This window comes from Scyliorhinus canicula, chromosome 15 (genome assembly GCF_902713615.1).
Source record: "Scyliorhinus canicula chromosome 15, sScyCan1.1, whole genome shotgun sequence".
NCBI classification, from domain to species: Eukaryota; Metazoa; Chordata; class Chondrichthyes; order Carcharhiniformes; family Scyliorhinidae; genus Scyliorhinus; species Scyliorhinus canicula.
Window position 1 is genome coordinate 79,175,653 of NC_052160.1, and position 15,273 is coordinate 79,190,925.

At 47.4% G+C, this 15,273-nt stretch overlaps 1 protein-coding gene across 1 annotated transcript in view; it reads left to right on the top strand.

Annotated features, from left to right (window-relative positions):
- Positions 1-15,273, top strand: part of LOC119978968 (CD9 antigen-like) — a 212,780-nt gene that overhangs the window by 180,252 nt on the left and 17,255 nt on the right. The gene's annotated exons all lie outside the window — the stretch shown is intronic.

The following is a 15,273-nucleotide window of genomic DNA, read 5'->3' on the forward strand; positions in this document are numbered from 1 at the left end:
ACCCAACACACCAGATATTCATGGTGGAGTATTCACCATGAATCCCCAGAACAGTCACAGCAAACTGAGCATCCTACATTATACATGGCACAACCCAGGGTCCCAGGTTCGATTCCGGCTTGGGCCACTGTCTGTGTGGAGTCTGCACATCCTCCCCGTGTCTGCGTGGGTTTCCTCCGGGTGCTCCGGTTTCCTCCCACAGTCCAAAGATGTGCAGGTTAGGTGGATTGGCCATGATAAAATGCCCTTAGTGTCCAAAATTGCCCTTAGTGGTGGGTTGGGTTACTGGGTTATGGGGATAGGGTGGAAGTGTGGACCTTGGGTAGGGTGCTCTTTCCAGGAGCCGGTTCAGACTCGATGGGCCGAATGGCCTCCTTCTGCACTGTAAATTCTATGAAACCCACCCCCTAAATATTCTCATTAGTTTGGCCAAAGAGGGAAAACAGACACAGTGGGCAGGATTTTCCTTCTGGATTCAGGAGCCGAATAATGGGAGAAAACAGGGTCCAAAGCACCACTTGCTGCAGGCGAGGCTTGTTCCACAATATTCGGGGAGGAACTCTCCTACCTGGCCATCTCCGTATGCGCTGTACTTCACAGAATCGGGGTTGGTTAGATCAACTGACTGGGTGGTTGGTTCATGATGCGGCGAGACGGCAACAACGCTGGTTCAATTCCCGTGCCAGCTGAGGTTACCATGAAGGCTCTGCCTTCTCAACCTTGCCTCTCGCCTGAGTTGTGGTGACCCTAAGGTTAAACCACCACCAGTCAGCTCTCTCAAAGAGGGAGATATTACCATCCAGACCAGGCCCCAACAGTGGCTAGGATACTGGACAGAAACCCCAAAGTTCATTTTAATTTTGTAAGACTGTGAGGAAAGGACACCTCACCCCAGGAGTGGTTTTATGAAGAAATAGGCAGGTGGTTTAACAAAACAAATTTTATTACTAGCACAGCATTAAAATATTTTGAACATCACACCAGAAAATCTTGGGCTGGATTCTCCATTATTGGGACTATGCCCCACACCGGCCTCAAAATGATAGAGTTTTACGCCAGAAAAACTGGCATCAAAGGGACATGAATTCCCAGCCCTGTAGGAGGGTAGTAGGGACCCGGAGTGGATCTCGCAGCTTTTGCTGCAGATACGGGACCCCGAACTTCCGGGCCGGAGGCCGCGCATGCTCATGGCGGTGGCCTCCAGCAGCCACACCGTGCTCAATGACAAGTCTGAAATGCTTGGAAAGAAACTTAATATGTCAACATACCTTTAAGTGAACTGCAGTGAAATTGATGCTTGACATCTACTCACAGCTTCCTCTGGAACTCAACTGACCTGCTTTTTCTGCAAAATGCCTGATACCTTAGCTCCACCCAGTAACTGCATCATCTTACCAAGCTGAAATCTAATTAACTCCACAGGGAACTCCCTTAATAAAAACAAAACTGCCCAAGCCTTTTACGATGCTTTAATTGTTTCGGTTTGCACTGAGTGCTAAATGTGGGTGCATTTCAGTGCTATAGTGAGAGTTTGGTGACTGAGGGATAATAAGGGTTCATTTTTATCTAAAGTCTAGTCTTTCCTTTATTTAGTTAATGAACTTCAAAGTTGCTGTTTGGTTGAGAAGAAGGTGAATTTTCAATCAGCTTTAAACAAAGGTTCTGCTTGCAGCTACTTGCAGCTGGAGCTTATTAATTGGTTAATTGGATTAGGCCAGTTTTTAGAGGCTAGAGTCACAGTATAAATGTGAGCCAGCTACAGTGCAGACTGAGTGCTGAATTTGGGTGCATTTGAGTGCTACAGTGAGAGTTTGGTGACTGAGGGAGTTAGATAAGGAGGGAGTAAGGTGCTCCTTTCATTTCATATCCTACATTTCCACAAAGAGCGTGAAGGGAGCTGGGATTTTACAGAGAGTACAGCTGACTAGGAGCAGAGTCGGAGGGCGGAGTTCCAGTTGGTCCACAGTGCAGATATATTCTGTAAGGTAAGAGGGGATGGAGGCTAGGGCAGTTGCATGCTCCTCCTATAGGATGTGGGTGGTGAGGGATACCACCAGTGTCCCGCTGACTATACCTTTGCTAAGTGCACCCAGCTCCAGCTCCTCAGAGACCATGTTAGGGAACTGGAGCCGAAGCTGGATGAACTTCATCCAGAGGGGGTTATCGAGACGAGTTACAGGGAGGTAGCCACACCCAAGATACAGGACAAGAGTAGCTGGGTTACAGTCAGGGGAAAGAAAACAAACGGGCAGGCAGTGCAGGGATCCCTCGTGACCGTTCCCCTTCAAAACAAGTATACCGTTTTGGATGCTGTTGGGGGGGATGACCTACCAGGGGAAGGCCCTAGCGGCCAGGTCTCTGGCACTGAGTCTGGCTCTGGGGCTCAGAAGAGAAGGGAGGAGACTAGAAAAGCAATAGTGATAGGAGACTCAATGGTTAGGGGAATAGATAAGAGATTCTGTGGTCACGAGCGAGACTCCCGGAAGGTATGTTGCCTCCCGGGTGCCAGGGCCAGGGATGTCTCTGATTGTGTCTTCAGGATCCTGAAGAGGGAGGGTGAGCAGCCAGAAGTCGTGGTGCACATTGATACCAAACGACGTAGGTAGGAAAAAGGGTGTGGATGTAATAAACGAGTTTAGGGAGTTAGGCTGGAAGTTAAAAGCCAGGACAGACAGAGTTGTCATCTCTGGTTTGTTGCCGGTGCCACGTGATAGCGAAGCTAGGAATAGGGAGAGTGTGCAGTTGAACACGTGGCTGCAGGAATGGTGTAGGAGGGAGGGCTTCAGGTATTTGGATAATTGGAGCGCATTCTGGGGAAGGTGGGACCTGTACAAGCAGGACGGGTTGCATCTGAACCAGAGGGGTACCAATATCCTGCGGGGGAGGTTTCCTAGTACTCTTCGGGAGGGTTTAAACTAATTTGGCAGGGAAATGGGAACCGGACTTGTATTCCAGCAACTAAGGTAGCCGATATTCAGGACGCCAAAGCGTGTAGTGATGCAGTGGGGAAGGTAACACTGACAAAGGAGAGTACTTGTAGGCACGGAGATGGGTTGAAGTGTGCATACTTCAACGCAAGAAGCATCAGGAATAAGGTGGGTGAACTTAAGGCATGAATCGGTACTTGGGGCTACGATGTGGTGGCCACCAGGGAAACTTGGATAGAAGAGGGGCATAAATTGTTGTTGGAGGTTCCTGGTTATCGATGTTTCAATAAGACTAGGGAGGATGGTAAAAGAGGTGGGGGGGGGGGGGGTTGCCTTGTTAATTAGAGATAGTATAACAGCTGCAGAAAGGAGTTCGAGGAGGATCTGCCTACTGAGGTAATATGGGTTGAAGTCAGAAATAGGAAAGGAGCAGTCACCTTGCTGGGAGTTTTCAATAGGCCCCCCCAATAGCAGCAGAGATGTGGAGGAACAGATTGGGAAACCGATCTTGGAAAGGTGCAGATGTCACAGGGTAGTAGTCATGGGTGACTTCAACTTCCCAATTAGATCAAATAGTTTGGATGGGGTAGTGTTTGTGCAGTGTGTCCAGGAAGCTTTTCTAACACAGTATGTAGATTGTCTGACCAGAGGGGAGGCCATATTGGATTTGGTACTTGGTAATGAACCAGGGCAGGTGATAGATTTGTTCGTGGGGGAGCATTTTGGAGATAGTGACTACAATTCTGTGACTTTCACTTTAGTAATGGAGAGGGATAGGTGCGTGCAACAGGGCAAGGTTTGCAATTGGGGGAAGGGTAAATACGATGCTGTCAGACAAGAACTGAAGTGCATAAGTTGGGAACATAGGCTGTCACGGAAGGACCCAATTGAAATGTGGAACTTGTTCAAGGATCAGGTACTGCGTGTCCTTGATCTGTATGTCCCTGTCAGGCAGGGAGAGATGGTCGAGTGAGGGAACCATGGTTGACAAGAGAGGTTGAATGTCTTGTAAAGAGGAAGAAGGAGACTTGTGTATGGCTGAGGAAACAAGGTTCAGACAGGGCGCTGGAGGGATACAAGATAGCCAGGAGGGAACTGAAGAAAGGGATTAGGAGAGCTAAGAGAGGGCATGAAAAATCTTTGTCGGGTAGAATCGAGGGAAACCCCAAGGCCTTTTACACATATGTGAGAAATATGAGAATGACTAGAGAGCGAGGGTAGGTCCGATCAAGGACATTAGCGGGAGATTGTGTATTGAGTCAGAAGAGATAGGAGAGGTCTTGAGCAAGTACTTTTCTAGAGTATTTACGAATCAGAGGGGCCATATTGTTGGAGAGGACAGTGTGAAACAGACTGGTAAGCTCGAGGCGATACATAGAACATAGAACATAGAACGATACAGCGCAGTACAGGCCCTTCGGCCCACGATGTTGCACCGACATGGGAAGTCAAAAACTAAAGGCCATCTAACCTACACTATGCCATTATCATCCATATGCTTATCCAATAAACTTTTAAATGCCCTCAATGTTGGCGAGTTCACTACTGTTGCAGGTAAGGCATTCCACGGCCTCACCACTCTTTGCGTAAAAAAACCTACCTCTGACCTCTGTCCTATATCTATTACCCCTCAATTTAAGGCTATGTCCCCTCGTGCTAGCCACCTCCATCAGCGGGAGAAGGCTCTCACTGTCCCCCTTATCTAACCCTCCGATCATTTTGTATGCCTCTATTAAGTCACTCTTAACCTTCTTCTCTCTAACGAAAACAACCTCAAGTCCATCAGCCTTTCCTCATAAGATTTTCCCTCCATACCAGGCAACATCCTGGTAAATCTCCTCTGCACCCGTTCCAAAGCTTCCACGTCCTTCCTATAATGAGGCGACCAGAACTGTACGCAATACTCCAAATGCGGCCGTACCAGAGTTTTGTACAGCTGCAACATGACCTCATGGCTCTGGAACTCAATCCCTCGACCAATAAAGGCCAACACACCATAGGCCTTCTTCACAACCCTATCAACCTGGATGGCAACTTTCAGGGATCTATGTGCTGGACACCGAGATCCCTCTGCTCATCCACAGTACCAAGAATTTTACCATTAGCCAAATATTCCGCATTCCTGTTATTCTTTCCAAAGTGAATCACCTCACACTTCTCTACATTAAACTCCATTTGCCACCTCTCAGCCCAGCTCTGCAGCTTATCTATGTCCCTCTGTAACCTGCAACATCCTTCCGCACTGTCTACAACACCACCGACTTTAGTGTCGTCTGCAAATTTACTCACCCAACCTTCTGCGCCCTCCTCGAGGTCATATAAAAATGACAAACAGCAACGGCCCCAGAACAGATCCTTGTGGTACGCCACTCGTAACTGAACTCCATTCTGAACATTTCCCATCAACCACCACCCTCTGTCTTCTTTCAACTGGCCAATTTCTGATCCACGTCTCGAAATCACCCTCAATCCCCAGCCTCCGTATTTTCTGCAATAGCCGACCGTGGGGAACCTTATCAAACGCTTTACTGAAATCCATATACACCACATCAACTGCTCTACCCTCGTCTACCTGTTCAGTCACCTTCTCAAAGAACTCGATAAGGTTTGTGAGGCATGACCTACCCTTCACAAAACCATGCTGACTATCCCTAATCATATTATTCCTATCTAGATGATTATAAATCGTATCTCTCATAATCCTCTCATGTTAGAAAGAAAGATGTGTTGGGCATTTTGAAAAGCTTGAGGATCGACAAGTCCCCCGGGCCTGACGGGATATATCCAAGGATTCTATGGGAAGCAAGAGATGAAATTGAAGAGCCGTTGGCAATGATCTTTTCGTCCTCACTGTCAACAGGGCTGGTACGAGGGGATTGGAGAGTGGTGAATGTCGTGCCCCTGTTCAAAAAAGGGAATAGGGATAACCCTGGGAATTACAGGCCAGTTAGTCTTACTTTGGTGGTAGGCAAAGTAATGGAAAGGGTACTGAGGGATAGGATTTCTGAGCATATGGAAAGATACTGCTTGATTAGGGATGGTCAGCACGGATTTGTGAGGGGTAGGTCTTGCCTCACAAGTCTCATTGAATTCTTTGAGCAGGTGACCCAGCATGTGGATGAAGGTAAAGCAGTGGATGTAGTGTACATGGTTTTAGTAAGGTATTTGATAAGGTTCCCCATGGTAGGCTTATGCAGGTTTAGCACACTGGGCTAAATCGCTGGCTTATAAAGCAGACCAAGCAGGCCAGCAGCACGGTTCAATTCCCGTAACAGCCTCCCCGAACAGGCGCCGGAATGTGGTGACTAGGGGCTTTTCACAGTAACTTCATTTGAATCCTACTCGTGACAATAAGCGATTTTCATTTTCATTTCATTTCAAAATAAGGAGGCATGGGATAGTGGGAAATTTGGCCAGTTGGATAACGAACTGGCTAACCGACAGAAGTCAGAGAGTGGTGTTGGATGGCAAATATCTGGAGCCCAGTTACCAGTGGCGTACTGCAGGGATCAGTTCTGGGACCTCTGATGTTTGTGATTTTCATTAATGACTTGGATGAGGGAGTTGAAGGTTGGGTCAGTAAATTTGCAGATGATACGAAGATTAGTGATGTTGTGGATAGTGAGGAGGGCTGTTGTCGGCTGCAAAGAGACATAGATAGGATGCAGAGCTGGGCTGAGAAGTGGCAGATGGAGTTTAACCCTGACAAGTGTGAGGCTCTCTATTTTGGAAGGAGATATATGAATGCGGAATACAGGGTTAACAGTAGGGTTCTTGGCAATGTGGAGGAGCAGAGAGATCTTGGGGTCTATGTTCATAGATCTTTGAAAGTTGCCACTCGAGTGGATAGAGCTGTGAAGAAGCCCTATGGTGTGCTAGCGTTCATTAGCAGAGGGATTGAATTTAAGAGCCGTGAGGTGATGATGCAGCTGTACAAAACCTTGGTCAGGCCACATTTGGAGTACTGTGTGCAGTTCTGGTCACCTCATTTTAGGAAGGATGTGGAAGCTTTGGAAAAGGTGCAAAGGAGATTTACCAGGATGTTGCCTGGAATGGAGAGTAGGTCTTACGAGGAAAGGTTGAGGGTTTTCTCATTAGAACAGAGAAGGATGAGGGGCAACTTGATAGAGGTTTATAAGATGATCAGGGGAATAGACAGAGACTTTTTCCCCGGGTGGAACAAACCATTACAAGGGGACATAAATTTAAGTTAAATGGTGGAAGATATAGGGGGGATGTCAGAGGTAGGTTATTTACCCAGAGAGTAGTGGGGGCATGGAATGCACTGCCTGTGGAAGTAGTTGAGTCGGAAACATTAGGGACCTTCAAGCGGCTATTGGATAGGTACATGGATTGACCTCAACCCCTGTTCCTGCCGCTCCCCTTAATTCCCTCAAACCAATATCCCAGCCTTAAATATATTTGCGATGGAGCATCCATAAAGATTCACATCCTTTGAGGATGTGACAAGCAGGGTTGATAAAGGAGAACCAGTAGATGTAGCTTATTTGGATTCCTAAGAGGCATTTGATAAGGTGCCACATCAAAGATAAAAGCACAAGATAAGAGCTTGTGGTGTTGGGGTGATATGTTAATGTGAATAGACATTTGGTTAACGAGCAGGAAACAGAGTCAGGATGGGGCAGCACGGTAGCATGGTGGTTAGCATAAATGCTTCACAGCTCCAGGGTCCCAGGTTCGGTTCCCGGCTGGGTCACTGTCTGTGCGGAGTCTAGACGTCCTCCCCGTGTGTGCGTGGGTTTCCTCCGGGTGCTCTGGTTTCCTCCCACAGTCCAAAGATGTGCGGGTTAGGTGGATTGGCCATGCTAAATTGCCCGTAGTATCCTAAAAAGTAAGGTTATGGGGGGGGGGGTGTTGTTGGGTTATGGGTATAGGGTGGATACGTGGGTTTGAGTAGGGTGATCATTGCTCGGCACAACATCGAGGGCCGAAGGGCCTGTTCTGTGCTGTGCTGTTCTATGTCTATGTTCTAAATAGGTCACTCTCGAGTTGGAAATCTGTAACTAGTGGATAGGGGCTGGTTTAGCACAGTGGGCTAAATTGCTGGCTTGTAATACAGAACAATCCCAGCAGCGCGGGTTCAATTCCCGTGCCAGCCTCTCCGAAAAGGCACCGGAATATGGCGACTAGGGGCTTTTCACAGTAACTTCATTGAAGATGATTAATATAGTGGGCAGAACGGTAGCATAGTGGTTAGCACAATTGCTTCACAGCTCCAGGGTCCCAGGTTTGATTCCCGGCTTGGGTCACTATCTGTGCGGAGTTTGCACGTTCTCCTCGTGTTTGGGTTTCCTCCGGGTACTCCGGTTTCCTCCCACACTCCAACGATGTGCAGGTTAGGTGGATTGGCCATGTTAAATTGCCCTTAGTGTCCAAAATTGCCCTTAGTGTTGGGTGGGGTAACTGGGGGATGGGGATGGGGTGGGGGTGTGGGCTTGGGTAGGGTGCTCTTTCCAGGAGCCGGTGCAGACTCGATGGGCCGAATGGCCTCCTTCTGCACTGTAAATTCTATGAAATTCTATGAAATTATTGTAGAATGGTGGGGTGTAGATTAATTTGTTCTTAATCTAGAACAAAAGATCAGCACAACATCGTGGGCCAAAGGGTCTGCTCTGTGCTGTATTTTTATATGTTCTATGTACCCCTGGCTCCCAATCTTTTAAACCAGGATTTAAAAAAACTTGACTGCAGCAGTCTCTCTCACACACACACACCCACACCCCCCCACACACACTAACCCAGGCCTTTAACCCTTACTGCACCAAACACATAACACAATATATCTGAAATTCTTACATTAATCACAGAGAGCAGCCTCTGGTCTTTGGGGAATATGGCAGTTTTCACTTATCAGCATGGTGAGCTGGCTTCCCATGCTTTAGACCCAATCAGAGGTCTCTTAGCACTGGAGCCTCAGCAGCCCCAGAGGGAGAGTTGGCACTGCTGAGATAGGGTGGAAGCTGTGAGGATCCCTCACCAAGGTACATTGTGATGGGAAGAGAAACACCAATACTGGATCGCCGTTGATCACGATTGTACCCTTTCCTTCCTGCGGTCCGACCAATGGTATGCAGGCTTCATCTCTGATAAACTGTGAACCTGCTGCAGAGGGGCTGCCTCCATTGAGTGGGCAGCCTGAGCACAAGGAAGATGGTTAGGAGGCTGAAAAATTACCTTGAATTGAACTTTAATCACCTTCATATATATCTGTCGATCTCTTGAACTGATGCAGTCCATGAGGTGTAGGTACACCCACAGTGCTGTTAGGGAGGTATTCCAGGAGTTTTACTCAGCAATAGTGAAGGAACGGCGATATAGTTCCAAGTCAGGATGGTGAATGACTTGGAGGGGAACCTCCAGGTGGTGGTGTTCCCAGGTATTTGCTGCCTTGTCCTTCTCGATAGTAAAGATGATGGGCTGAATTCTCCGCCCCTGCCGTGCCACATTTCTGCTTCACCCCGCCTGCAGGATGCTCCATTACGCCTGCTTGTAATGGGGTTTCCCATTGTGGAGCAGCCCCATGCCATTGGGAAACCCTCGGACTGCTGGCAAAACGGAGAATCCTGGCGGCGGAGAATCCTGGCCCATGGTTTGGATGGTGATGTCAAAGGAAACTTGGTGAGTTCTTGCAGTGCATCTTGTAGATCAAAGGTTTCCAAATTGTGAACCAATGGGGTCACAATGGGCACATTGGGCGATGGTGAGCTGCCCCTCCTGTGAGATGGAAGACGACCGAACTGGAGCCTCCGGCTGGACAGACCTGGATCGATCCTGCCAAACAGCAAGGCAGAGCTGATGAGTGAGCACACAGGCCACTGGAACACCAGAAATCTCTTCTAGCTGGGTGGGCAAGCGGGTGTGCAATGTTTCTATGCCGACTTGGTGCAGTCAGAGACAGGCAGCTTCAACTACAGTGAATGGGGCAGAAAAGAAGTCATCAGGCTCCACACAAACCTGGGTTTAGGCTTTGATCTTTACTGTTTCTGTATGTCCCTCCTTGGACCACCCAGGTATTGGAGACTGGACCAAAAGGAGGGAATGGGGGAAGGGTTAGTGTGTGAGTGAGTTTGTGTGTGAGTGAGTATGTGAGCATGTATGTGTGAGAGAGTGTATCTGACTGTGTGTTGAATATAGTGTGTGTGTCTGTGTGTGTGTGAATGAGTGCGTGTGTGTGTGAGTGAATGTGTAAGCATGTTTGTATGTGAGCGAGCATGTAAGCAAGTTTGTTCATAGAATCATAGAATTTACAGTGCAGAAGGAGGCCATTCATCCCATCGAGACTGCACCGGCCCTTGGAAAGATCACCCTACCCAAGCCTACAAGTCCAAAATTGCCCTTAGTGTTGGGTGGGTTACTGGGTTATGGGGATAGGGTGGCGGTGTTGACCTTGGGTAGGGTGCTCTTTCCAAGAGCCGGTGCAGACTCGATGGGCCGAATGGCCTGCTTCTGCACTGTAAATTCTATGAATCTATTTTACTCTGTCCCCCTGTCTTGGCCCTTTCCCTGTTTATTATAGAAAAAAAACATAGATAAACACAGCACAGAACAGGCCTTTCAGCCCACGATGTTGCGCCGAACCCTTATCCTAGATTAATCATAGATTATCATAGAATTTACAGAGCAGAAAGAGCACCCTACCCAAGGTCAACACCTCCACCCTATCCCCATAACCCAGTAACCCCATCCATCACTAAGGGCAATTTTGGACACTAAGGGCAATTTATCATGGTCAATCCACCTAACCTGCACATCTTTGGACTGTGGGAGGAAACCGGAGCACCCGGAGGAAACCCACGCACACACGGGGAGGATGTGCAGACTCCGCACAGACAGTGACCCAGCCGGGAATCGAACCTGGGACCCTGGAGTTGTGAAGCAATTGTGCTATCCACAATGCTACCATGCTGCCCTTAAGAACAAATTAATCTACACTCCATTATTCTACCGTAATCCATGTACCTATCACACTGGACACACTGCACAAACACCACCCCATCCAAACTATTTGATCTAAAGAGTTTCCACTCAATGTTTGGGAAGTTGAAGTCACCCATGACTACTACCCTGTGACTGCTGCACCTTTCCAAAATCTGTTTCCCAATCTGTTCCTCCACATCTCTGCTGCTATTGGGGGGGCCTATAGAAAACTCCCAACAAGGTGACTTCTTTCCTATTTCTGACTTCAACCCATACTACCTCAGTGGGCAGATCCTCCTCGAACTGCCTTTCTGCAGCTGTTATACTATCTCTAATTAACAATCCCACACCCCCCACCTCTTTTACCATCCTCCCTAATCTTATTGAAACATCTATAACCAGCGACCTCCAACAACCATTTCTGCCCCTCCTCTATCCAAGTTTCCGTGATGGCCACCACATCGTAGTCTCAAGTACCGATCCATGCCTTAAGTTTACCCACCTTATTCCTGATGCTTCTTGCGTTGAAGTATACACACTTCAACCTATCTCCGTGCCTGCAAGTACTCTCCTTTGTCAGTGTTCCCTTCCCCACTGCATCACTACGTGCTTTGGCATCCTGAATATCGGCTGTCTTAGTTGCTGGACTACAAATCCGGTTCCCATTCCCCTGCCAAATTAGTTTAAACCCTTCCGATTATGAGCTGTGTTCTCCTGCTGGGACAAAGAGAGGGCATTGTGAGCTGCAGGCTTGATGGATCGGGGGTCTGCAGCAGGTGGCATGTGTGGGCACCGCACCTGGACATGAAGGAGTTGTGCTGGTGGGTGCCAGGCGGTTCTGAGGAACAAACACGAAGATCGAATGTGGGGAGGGAGCAGGGTGTCAGTCAGTCAATTGGGTGGAGGGGGGGGGGTGGATTTGGGAATTTGAGGGGTGGCAGGTGGAACTGATGCCAGTAGAGAGCTGATAATGCACCCTTGGAGCCTGTTGGAGGTTGCTGGTCTTCTTGCAACTGTCATGTGAAAGTACCCTTAAGAAATAGTTGTTTAAGTAATGTACCTTTAAGAAATGAAGCAGCTCATATTACTGAAGTGATGTCAGAGGGTGGGGGTAGCTGAGTTGAGCTCACTTCTGCTTTTAGTTTCAGTTTGAGAGAGAGAGCAGCTGAAAAGTGCCTGGCTGGTTTGCTGAGAGCTGCATGAAGAAAAATAACTTGGTGTGTCTGTGTTTGCAGTGAGCTGGATTTGCTGTGACCTCTGACAGGAAAGACTTTCTCTGAATCATTTGGGTGATTTAAACTCATAATAGTAACGTCTTTAACCTGATGTGTTTCTGTTTAAAGGTGTTCAATCTTTTGGAGGTCTGAAGGAACATTTTGAGGGATTATTTAGTGTTGTATTATTTTCGGGGTTATCTTTGAAGTAAGGGGTGTTAAGGGTTCCTATGTTTATTTAAAAAGGTTAAGTTGAATTCATGGAATAAACATTGTTTTGTGTTTAAAAACCTACGTGTCCATAATTGTAATACCACACCTGGTATGCTTCAAAAGCAACAATACATTAAAGGGAGAGGTTGGTTGAACTCCATGATACATTTCTGTAAACGCCGCTCCCATAATACAACATTGGACAGTGGTCCTCCTGGTCATGCTTCCCGCATGACAGCCGCTGCCACTGCCTCCCAGGCGGCATTGACGTCCTTGTTGGTTATTTAACCCCCTCAGGGGAACAGGGTGCCCCGCCTCTCATCCAAAGCGCTGAGAAGCCTGGCCAGGTCGGCATCCCAAAGTGAGGTGCAGGTCTGTGAGCTGTCATGTTTGTGTGTTGGCTGGGGGCGAGTGGTTAGGGAGCGTTTAAAAGCAGCTCCTCCTTGTTAACGGCAGGACACTGAGGCGCGAGTCGGACAGCGAAGAAGCCAGTAATGTTAAGAATATCTTAGGGGCTCATTTTGACAATATAGTGCGTGATCTCACCAATGCGGCCATCGCAAAGCTCCCTGCCCAATGCGCCCAAAACCAGAGTTTAACTTCAGTTCGCTGAATCACGCCTATAGCCCAATTTATTCAACCATGCCTCACAGGCCAACCCCTTTTATCCCAGCAACCAATTTATCATAAAACCATAGAATTGTAGAGCACAGAAGGAGGCCATTCAGCCCATTGTGCCTGCACCAGCTCCCAAAACAACCATTGAATTCCTACAGTGCAGAAAGAGGTAATTCAGCCCATTGAGTCTGCACTGACCCTCTGAAAGAGCACCCTATCGTGGCCCATTCCTCCATCCTATCTTCATAACCCACCTAACCTTTTGACACTAAGGAGCAATTTAACTCAGCCAATCCACCTAATCTGCACATCTTTGTGACTGTGGGAGGAAACCAGAGCACCCAGAGGAAACCCGCAGACACGGAGAAAACCTGCAGACTCCTCATAGACAATGATCCAAGACTGCAATTGAACCCAGGTCCCTAGCGCTGTGAGGTAGCAGCGCTACCCACTTTGCTGCCTTGAGCTAACCAGCTAATCCCATTCTCGAGCCTGTCTCCGAGGCCCTCTAAATTCATCACTTTCAAATATGTATCCAGCTGTCTTTTGAAGCCTCCGATGGAATCCACCTCCATCACTCTCCCAGGCAGCGCATTCCAAATCCCAAATCTCTGATGAAGAAGCTTCTCCTCAGCTCACTTGTAGCTATCTTGCTGACCATTTTGAAATTGTGAACACTAGTCATTGACTTACCATCTAGTGGAAACAGAATATTCTTTACTTCATCAAAATTGTTCATAATTTTGAACATCTCAATAAGTTCACTTCCTAATCTTCTTCGTAATACTTTATTGTACTACTTCTGATTCGCTGACACACAAAATTGCTATGACACCACGGGCAAGTGCACGGTCAAATCCAGCCCCAATCATCCCGCAATCACAACACAAATGAATACTTAATAATAATTCTTATAAAAATTCCCGAAATCTTTGGCCCTTGACTACCTAATAACTACAGTCACCAGGTTTGTAAGTTTAAGCACAAATAAGAACTAGGAGCAGGAGTAGGCCATCTGGCCCCTCGAGCCTGCTCCGCCATTCAATGAGATCATGGCTGATCTTTTGTGGACGCAGTTCCACTTTCCGGCCCGAACACCATAACCCTTAATCCCTTTATTCTTCAAAAAACTATCTATCTTTACCTTAAAAATATGTAATTAAGGAGCCTCAACTACTTCACTGGGCAAGGAATTCCATAGATTCACAACCCTTTGGGTGAAGACGTTCCTCCTAAACTCAGTCCTAAATCTACTTCCCCTTATTTTGAGGCTATGTCCCCTAGTTCTGCTTTCACCCGCCAGTGGAAACAACCTGCCCGCATCTATCCTATCTATTCCCTTCATAATTTTGAATGTTTCTATAAGACCCCCCTCATCCTTCTAAATTCCAATGAGTACAGTCCCAGTCTACTCAACCTCTCCTCATAATCCAATCCCTTCAGCTCTGGGATTAACCTAGTGAATCTCCTCTGCACACCCTCCAGTGCCAGTACGTCCTTTCTCAAGTAAGGAGACCAAAACTGAACACAATACTCCAGGTGTGGCCGCACTAACACCTTATACAATTGCAACATAACCTCCCTAGTCTTAAACTCCATCCCTCTAGCAATGAAGGACAAAATTCCATTTGCCTTCTTAATCACCTGTTGCACCTGTAAACCAACCTTCTGTGACTCATGCACTAGCACATCCAAGTCTCTCTGCACAGCGGCATGCTTTAATATTTTATTGTTTAAATAATAATCCCGTTTGCTGTTATTCCTACCAAAATGGATAACCTCACATTTGTCAACATTGTATTCCATCTGCCAGACCCGAGCCCATTCACTTAACCTATCCAAATCCCTCTGCAGACTTCCAGTATCCTCTGCACTTTTCGCTTTACCACTCATCTTAGTGTCATCTGCAAACTTGGACGCATTGCCCTTGGTCCCCAACTCCAAATCATCTATGTAAATTGTGAACAATTGTGGGCCCAACACGGATCCCTGAGGGACACCACTAGCTACTGATTTCCAACCAGAGAAACACCCACTAATCCCCACTCTTTGCTTTCTATTAATTAACCAGTCCTCTATCCATGCTACTACTTTACCCTTAATGCCATGCATCTTTATCTTATGCAGCAACCTTTTGTGTGGCACCTTGTCAAAGGCTTTCTGGAAATCCAGATATACCACATCCATTGGCTCCCCGTTATCTACTGCACTGGTAATGTCCTCAAAACATTCCACTAAATTAGTTAGGCATGACCTGCCCTTTATGAACCCATGCTGCGTCTGCCCAATGGGACAATTTCTATCCAGATGCCTCGCTATTTCTTCCTTGATGATAGATTCCAGCATCTTACCTACTACCGAAG